Raw genomic sequence first — 9,697 nt, 5'->3', positions numbered from 1 at the left:
CATTTATCAACTTCTTTTTGATAAAAAAACTTTAATTTTTTTCTCGCTGTGTTAGTTGAATAAGGTACTGAGGTTAGTACGAGTTGTCGAGTTGTCTTCCTTTATTCCAACCAACCCTAAGTTAACTACTTTACTAAGCTCGGTATCATATCTATTTATGTTAGATCCGTCAGTTTTGTCCTTCGTTAGCATCACTCTTTAAAACTATTGATTTTACATGTACATTATACATAACGGTTATTATATTATTAAATAAATAATACATATTATGACGTTATATCAAGTTTTTGTACCGCATCAATTGGCCTTATATTGACATATACACCTAGTCCGCTAAACCTGCCTATATGATATTAGGCTTTTTTATTTATTTTTTTTGCCTAATATATAGTCTATATATTAGACAAAAAAAAAAAATTTAAAAAGCCTAATAATATAGGCAGGTTTAGCGGACTAATATACACCCTGTTCTGCTTCGGCAGAGGTGTACAACTAAAGTTGTTTGTATTTTGAAGTTTCTTGACCTAGTGTGTCTCTGACCCAGTGTTAATGAAGTAAATTATATGATTTGATCTAATTTTGGCCGGCATTATATTATCCAACAATATTTGATTTATCAGCCTGTTGGTCAAAGTTCAGTTCTATATTTAATTTCGTCCTAAAACATGTTTGAGGATTACATAAGACAAAGGTTAAATACCACCTTAGTTTTTAACGGAAAGGTTTCAAAAAAGACCATGTACATTGTATACTGAATTTATATTTTGTATCTAATATGGTTAGGTCAAAAGCTAGTGAAGTCATGAAAACTAAGTAAACTGTGCAGTTGTATATGGCTTTGCCATGCGTGTAAAAATGAATAGCATTTTTTGTTGTTTGCAAAACAGTACGCAAAAGTTTTAACTTCATCGGATCTCTATATCTAAAGTCAAACATCAATGCTCAATGTCAAAAGGGACACTTTTACACGATTCAAAGTCAATGGTGGTTGATTTGCATTTTTTTATACAATTCCTCCAGACCAGTTCTCTAGGCTGTCACTATGAAAATATTTACCACTAATGCAGTATGTTGTTTAAAATTTGACATGCATGAAGAACCGAGTTCGTTGATTATCCTGCCGATTTGATCCCATACGCGATGGGGTCCATATCCGGTAATAGGACTGGTTAAGGAGTCACATTGATTAGCTCTTACTGTAGACAATCGTGTACGATGTGGCCTGGCATTGTAGTCCAGGATGATAGGATGATCGGTCGTAGCTTGGTTGTCACAATGAGGATCAACGATGTTCCTTAGGACGTTGCCTCTGTATGTCTCTGTATGTCTTGGGACGTTGCCTCTGTATGTCTGTCCTGTCCAATGTGCAATGAATGGAGAGTCCAGAAATAACTTATTCGGCAACAAATGCTGAAGTGCTGATGAGTATTATCTGTTCATATTCTATTGAGGTGTATGCTGCACATTCTTGTTGGTGTTAGTTATCCCCCTTTATACAAACAACACTAACTAGTTTTCTAAGTTCAGTATAGAAGTTTAATATATCAGCTCAATCAGTTACGTCTTTCGTTATAATTATATAATACGTTATACAAATAATGCAGATATACCATGGCAACCTTGACTGGGAATGAAAATCGTTATAACCATGACTTTTTGTAAGCGTGTTCCTTATAAACGTGTTTCAGTGTAAGCATGTAACATAAAATGACAAAATTGTTTATACGATATTTAAAACCTGACAAAAAGCAAACTAAAAGAAATAAATCAATGAGCAGCCACTATAGAATGTACGCAGGCAATAATACATTTATGTAGGCCAAACAAGTTTCAATCTGTAAGGGGAAATGTGAGGACTGGTTATACTCGAAAACAGACATGTGTATACATCTCCGATGAAACTTATGAAGGCATTCGTTACATTTCATTGATTGGATTTAAAAAAACTAATTGTATACACACACGACATGGGTAGAGACCTGGGTTTTGGCAGATATCCTCTGCCAGCAATAACAAGTTTTGGGTTTCTCTTTTGAGATTGGATGTCAAGTAATCGTTGGAGAGTTCCGGGTGTTTCACAATGTGTACATAAAAGAAATATTTTGAAGCATGTTAATAACGAAAATGTAATTCAAAGTATCTCCTTATAATTGTTCCTATCTGTCTAAGAACGATCCGAAAAGGAGAATAAAATTCCAATAAGAGAGCTTAACTCAGGAGCAACACTGTACGTACGTCTCATCTATTCACTATATTGAATTATCTGTCTCTGTATGTCCGACTAGCCATACGGTTGTTATGTCACTATTGCGTACTTTGTTCTCAACAAGACTCAACAGAAACCTGCATTCTTTAGAATCAAAGTTTAGATATAAACAGTTGTGCGGTGCCCATAACATCAAAGAGGGCAGAAAAACAGTGCTGTCCTTAGCATACCTAATGAGCTAAAGAGCGAAAACAGTTTTATGGAGCCGACGTTCATGCAATTCTGATCTGGAACGTTGGATAACATGGCTACAGTGGTAACCTTCATCGAACGTCCCTAAGATCAGTTTTAGATGTAGATGAGTAATTCGGTATAACGATTGTGTCATTAGCTAGCGAATCAGGTGATACTCTTTTCTTTTCCCTCAGCAAGATACAGCCACATATCAGAACAAAACAAATACAACTTTCCGTCAGTATAATATATCCGAAAAACATGTTTGAAACATGTTCCATGAAGTAACTTATAAAAGGGGCGTTAGCTGCAGAACCCAAACATGACAAAGTCACAATGAAAGATGCTATTTTACCAGTGATGGGGAAAAAGCGTTCTTCAACGATGACACATATTAATATCCACAAAACAGAGTGTCCAAATCCAGCCAGGGTACAACTGATCCACATGGCAGCATCTAGGTTATATGTCCCACTTAGTATCAGTCCACAGAAAGATAGGATCGTTATCACAATGTGTGCTGTCGCGGTTTTTATCGGGTTGATACCTCTCTTCGCGTATATAATGCCACAAAAACTTCCAATTGTACAACATACATTATAGCTTGAAAGGACTAAAGCGCTATTTTGGTTCGTCCATCCCATTTGAATAACACAATAATACGAAATGAAGTCGTCGAATACAGCGTCGATCCCTGTGGTAAACGCGGTCAACGAACCAATGAAAAACAACGCTATGTACATGTGCTTTCCACTAAGTGGATCGTCTAGCTTCATCTCATCGTGGCTGTAAACGATTTGAAATTTTCTAATTTGTGATATAAAATAGAAAAAAATGTACGACATTAAGGCTACAATGGCGATACCAGCAGATATACTATAAGGGTAGATCAGCTTTGAAAGTGGTATTTCTTCTTTAAGACTGTTATGAGTTTTTGTTTGGAGTGAAACGTTTATAGTCATATTATGATTGATGAATCCTTCATTTGCTATAGATGATTGATTAGATGACAAGTCACTGATATCATCATTGTTCACCTGTCTCAAAAAAGGTGCGATACTGAGAGGCGATAGCATGGATCCAAAGGCCTTGGCGAAACATACAACATGCATTGGTACATCTGTATCTGATCCCCATAGTCCCGCTATCTCAGCCAGTGCAACTGCAAAGAAATACATTTATTCATGATACATTGGAATTAGAACAGGGTTATAAAGAAGTTATAGAGACCAACGAAATAGCATTGCTATAAGCATAGTTCGTCCTCAATAATAATGATTTATATCGAATATACTGTTTTCTCGCACCTCGGACAGGGAAATCTCACATGATACCCGGTGCTAGATTTTTCTATCTCGTCCGATCTGTCTGGTACCTTTACGCGAATTTTGGCGGAATTTTACGCCATTCATGTAAAAGTCCGCGCATGTGACGTCAAACTCTCGAACCGGTGACGTCACAACCGTCAGATAATCAATATCATTAGAAATATGTGCATTCAGTCATTTACCATGCATTGTTTGGTTGTTGTTTTTAATTACGAAAACAGTATGTATCGATTGATCATCGTTTGTCTTTGATATAACCGAACTATAGTTTTATGCGGAATGACTGAAATCGAAGCGCAGATGAAATGGTTAATCGGCTTTGAACCAGGAGGCCCAAGACGGGATAGTTTTACACTCTGAACGCGTATATAGATGGGTTTTGTTATATCTTAGAGGCGCGAGAAAAAAAATCTATTACTTTTAACGCCTCGGTTGGGATTATGTTACAAAATCTTAGCCCTCGACTGAGATAACCCGATCTCGTTTACTTACAGGTAACAGATTTTATTATTATAACATTTTTTTCTCAGTTTTTACACCACTAATTATACACTTCAAGTATTCAAAAGGCGCTTCGACATTTATTGTGAAGAACATTCTTTTGCGCAGAACAATACCCTTTTACATAGCTGGTGTAAAAATAATCTTCCATTATTCACTGATTGTCACCGGTTTTAGTCGTGGGAGATTTCTCTGTCAACCCCTAAGGTATGACAGATTGCGCGCGCTAACCTTTTAAACCTGAAGACATTAACGTGATGACATGACTGCATGCGTTGTGACCGTGGAGTGAATTGTCGATGACGTCATCAATATCGACGTGCAGACGATGGAACTATGTTAATGTCGCGGTGGAAATGCTTCTGTTAAGGCTATCATTTCCTCTTTTTCTTTTGTATGTAGGAGAAAAAGAATCATTCCCTACCTATGAGTGTGTGACAACAAATCACAACCCTCTGGGAATTCCTGAATGTCAAACCCTCGGCAAGCCTCGGGTTGGACGTTCATGAATTACCCCTCGGGTTGTGATTTTGTTGTCACATCTTTTTAAGTAGGGAAATATTCTATTAGTCATTAAATAATCATGGAAAACTACACACCTGTTTCCATCACCCCTATCGCTGATCCAAGACAAGCAAACGCGCCCATCATACCCAGATAGGATTCCAGTAAAGAGATTGTGACTGAACTAACAGCAATCATTCCCAGACTGAAGGTGAGAGAGATATAGGGACTTAGTCTGCCACTGAGGAACCCCGTACTCAGAGATCCAAAGATATGAGCGAGGTTGTACATCGTGAAATAAGATGAGGCTTGTGTGAAGGTAACGCCCGTGTTTATCTGTAGTTCCAGCAGCGCCGCTCCTTGTAGATCGTCTACCCAGCCCTATACCGAAATAGAATACCAAAATGTATTATAACTATTATTATTTAGAATATAGATTTGCTAACTTAACCGATGTATCCCTGATAAAATTTCGACAGGCTTTGCATCAGGAAAATAAGCTAGAGATTAACTCATTTACAATTAAATATGCTCCGCCGGCAACAGAGCGTTATAATAATATGTATCATTTGAAAAATAAATAGTTAAATGTTTAATGGTGTATTTACGTATGTCTAACTTACAAAATATGCCAATGAAAAAAAAAATTGCTTTTGACGTCTGCGCAATCATTCCATGTATAACAGGTCATAATGTCCTAGATACCTTCACGGTGAAATTATTTGTCTTAAATACTTTTTTATGAAGTAAAATACATTTTTAAGAAGCTCAAAGTTTTCATTGATAGTAATAGAATAAGGTAAGTAGCTTTTGTTATTGAAGATAAATATTTAATAGAATGCTCATGTATTACAATTAATAGGTAAAATAATATTATCGTTCGTCAGTGGTATAACTCATTTAACATGTTATGGTTACAAGCCAGTAAATAAAGGACGAACTTTTGTTTTCAGTTAAAAGTGCTATTATCGAATGCGTCTCTATAACAATAAAAAGTGATAGTATCATATGTTGTGAAGTTGACACATTGCATATATATACTTACGAGAGAGAAGAAGGCGAGGCAGCAACACACTGAATACAAGGTTTTGATCCAAAACATTTTTTGATCTGGTTTGGATTCATTATCCATCTTAGCATTTGGTGACGTCGATGAACCCATTATTAAAGTTTATTTGGAAAAATGAAGATATTACCAGAACATTTGTCTTTTCCAAATCACAATATGATGTTGATATTGTGCACCTCGTGCACCTAAGTGACTTTGCAGCAAGAATATCAAAGTGATAACTATGTATAATTTTCTATAGTGCATTACTAAATATCATTACGAGTCTGCATATGTACTTTATAGGTATTATTTATGTGTTATCAATAGTGTGTAGGCATGTGGGACATATGGTTCGCACTGTACTCAACCGTTAATGACTGGTTCATTGATTATATACATACTTAATCAAACAGACAAAATAATCTATCAATAAGTCGGCACTGTCATCCTCTAATGAAGTTCTATATCAAAGTATGGTAAAATAAGGTATTAAGGTGACATTTAATGTCAAAAGAGAAATTATGTGTGAACGCAATAGACGTTCAATTCGAGCGGATAAGATTATATTTGTGAATAATGTCCTATACCACATTAATGTATATAAATGTATATGTATTTCTGTCATGCATGTCGGAATATGTCGTAATTGTAAACAGCTGTTATATTTCAAGATATCGACTGTCAACTATTGCACATTTTGCGGAGATGGTGCGACATAAAGTCTCTTTTAAATGATGTATTATTAGTTTAGTTAAATTGGAAGATATTCCTTTTGGTGTAAACAATTTCAACAAATTTTATTTCATACAAAATGTGAAAATTAAAGGGATCACCCAACAGGCTAAGCATATACAGGTTCTCTCACATTGGGTGTAAATACCACTGAGTTCGATTAATGGATTAACAGCAGTCGACCAAGAACTTGATAAACTGTGTACAGGGAGTTTTCGCCAGCTAATTGGGATATTTTGTAGTTCCCTTGTGTTCTACATATGTATGTCATATTTAGTGCATCTTAGATCTATCTTACTTACTGCACACATTAGCATTCAAATTGTCTATACATTCCTGATAAAAAGTCTTACATAGAACCTGTGTTTAAACATTTGATTAGGTCAACATTAAATTTAAATTAATATTGAGCCAACCTACGGTACCATTATTATACTGACATAGGTATTTGGTATGTTAAATTTGTGATACGTGACAGAAAAGTCATATCCATAATACCCCGATATATGGTACTGCAACTCCTTCATAAAAAACAGATTTATACAAAATTATCAAAAAGAATGTCTCTTCCGATTTGAATTACCTAAATAAGATACGTTATTTATAGCAGATGGATTCTGAATAGTCAAACCAGCCATTTGCTATCTCTAACCTTGCTAGTTAGTCGTTCATAGTTAACAAGGTCAATGTGGTGCCGGGCATGTCCGATTTTAGCATAGAGATTATCACCGGATGTTATTTCCTCGACTGTAAAACTTTCTCATCAGTATGTATCTATCTAACCTCTGTCAAGTCGGGATATCTGTTGTGACAAAATATTCATACCGAATTTCTATAGTAGATATTGACTATTTGTAGTTTTGGTATCCGGACTGGGTGATGTATAGGTCCTCTATCTCTCTTTACATATCGTTTTTAATTATTCATTAGAATAACTGTTAAAGCGCTAGAGGTGTTATAAATAGCAACAAATGAATTACATTCAATATGGGACAACGTGGCTGTTTGGAAAAAAACCCAAAAGTTAAGTAGCTCTGATGCTTTAGAATTGTAGAATGAGCGAGTCGCTGTGGTTTACACATATAATAGTGTTAGGCAAGGTCCCTATCACTCAGCTGACGGAGCATGCTTCTTGGCTAAGTCAGTAGAGCCGTAGTTTTCCACCCTGTAGACCTGGGTTCGATTCTTGGTCGGGGTATCCGACAGGATTCATGTGTGTTTCTCTGTGTTCTGCTACATAATCATGTTTCCTGACTATTTAGATAAACAAAGGACAGTTGGTTTGTTGGTAGGATTAATATTCTTTAAACAGCTCGGGTATCATGAACGACAGTATTCTCTGTATGCAATGTGTTGTATGTGAATGTCAGTATGTATTAGGATGTTACGGCATATTCCTTTCGTGTCCCTATGCATTGGTGGAAACTGTTGTCCTTTTCACAGTGCTATCTCACTAAGTATGTCGTTTTAATCACTTAACGATGAGCGCTTAGCAGGAGCAGAAACTACTACTGGTGTGTCTCAGCCGACGGGGCGAGCGCTCACATGCTGATCAAAAGTGAGGCGGTCTCAAGGGAGAAGTCAGGATGAAAGTCAATTAAAGTTAATTAGGAAGAAAAGAAAAGATAAAATTCTAAATTATATTTGATAGTCACCTTTTACAACCACGCAATGTGGCAGCACCCACAATTTTAACTTGAATATAGTGAAATAAACTTAAACATCAACTATATCACCGCCCAAAATTTACTTTTAAGCTTCGCTGCCTGAAGAGAACTAGTAAAGTTCAATTACTTCATTTTTCAATTAAGATTAATTATGGACGGCGCGATAATACATTCTTCATATTGATGACCTAGTTTTAAGCCACTTCAGTTTTAAAAAAGGATATCGTTGTGCATTTAGAAACAGTTGCAGAAATGTTTGATGAAGAGTTATTTAACATTGCGGAGTCTAGAAGAATGGACATACTGTGATAAAACGCTGACATACACTGCAGATCCAAGCAAAACGGAAACATAATTTTATTTGACTGCATCGCATACGATAGACACAGGGGTTCGGTTTCCACCAAGCTTAGTTAACACATGTTTTAATATCAGCTACACATAATTATTCGACGAAAAGTTTTGATTATGTATAGAGACACGAACTGTATGACATATAAAAAATAGTCAATTTCATCGAAACCTGACCCCTGCGAATCGAGTAACCGGATCAAATATTCGCTGCACTTCAGAACTGCGCAATTTGTTTTAAATATTTTATGATACAATGTAAACCATTAAGTTTTGTAAATGAAAATTTTAATTTCAAAATCGGCGATTTTAATCATGGCAACGTTCACACAATAAAAAACATGCATATACAATGTAACAGGTTCAATGTTGCAAATTTGCATAATACTAATATACCGAATACATATAATTTGATATTTTTTTTACGGTGGGAATTTTAATTGGTTAGTGTAAATAGAAGAATTGATAATCAATCTTACACTTCAGTTCATTTCATGAGATTATTTTTTTATCCTTCAATGCACGCAACAAAATTGACAAGAACAAAAAAAGGTAAATTAAGCAATGTGTTTTTCTATCTTCAATAATGCGAAAAGTTCCACGTGCAAGTCATATTTTTTCAAAAAAAAACTTCAATACATTGGATGAAAGGTATAATTGAATGCAGGCATTAAATGATTAAGTTTTAACTGCTTACAAAAACACAATACATATATGAAAAATTATAAAGCTTCAAAAACAATTAAATGTAAGTCTTTTCAGAATAACAATAGCAATATTGGTGAAAATTGTGTTATAGATCAGTAAAATACATAACAAGGTCATGAACTACCTAATATACATTTCTATAACAATTGGAATTAAGAATAGCGTAAAATGTTACTTGTCATTTCTATAATATAAACTAGCCAATGCAAAGTAAAGTATATGAGGGTAAAACTGACACCCAAAATGTGACCAGTATGACGTCACTATTGTTGACGTGATGACGTCAACTGTTCACCGGTCAAAATGACTGTTCTATCTTGTTTCAATGTTATTGCAGAGATCCCAAAATGAGTTAATAATGTAAACAGAAGTATTAAACTGTCGATATAGATGCCATAGATTTGCAGACAATCGA

This window comes from Argopecten irradians, chromosome 6 (genome assembly GCF_041381155.1).
Source record: "Argopecten irradians isolate NY chromosome 6, Ai_NY, whole genome shotgun sequence".
Lineage (NCBI taxonomy): Eukaryota > Metazoa > Mollusca > Bivalvia > Pectinida > Pectinidae > Argopecten > Argopecten irradians.
The sequence above is the reverse complement of the archived record's forward strand: the minus strand, read 5'-3'. Positions refer to the sequence as shown.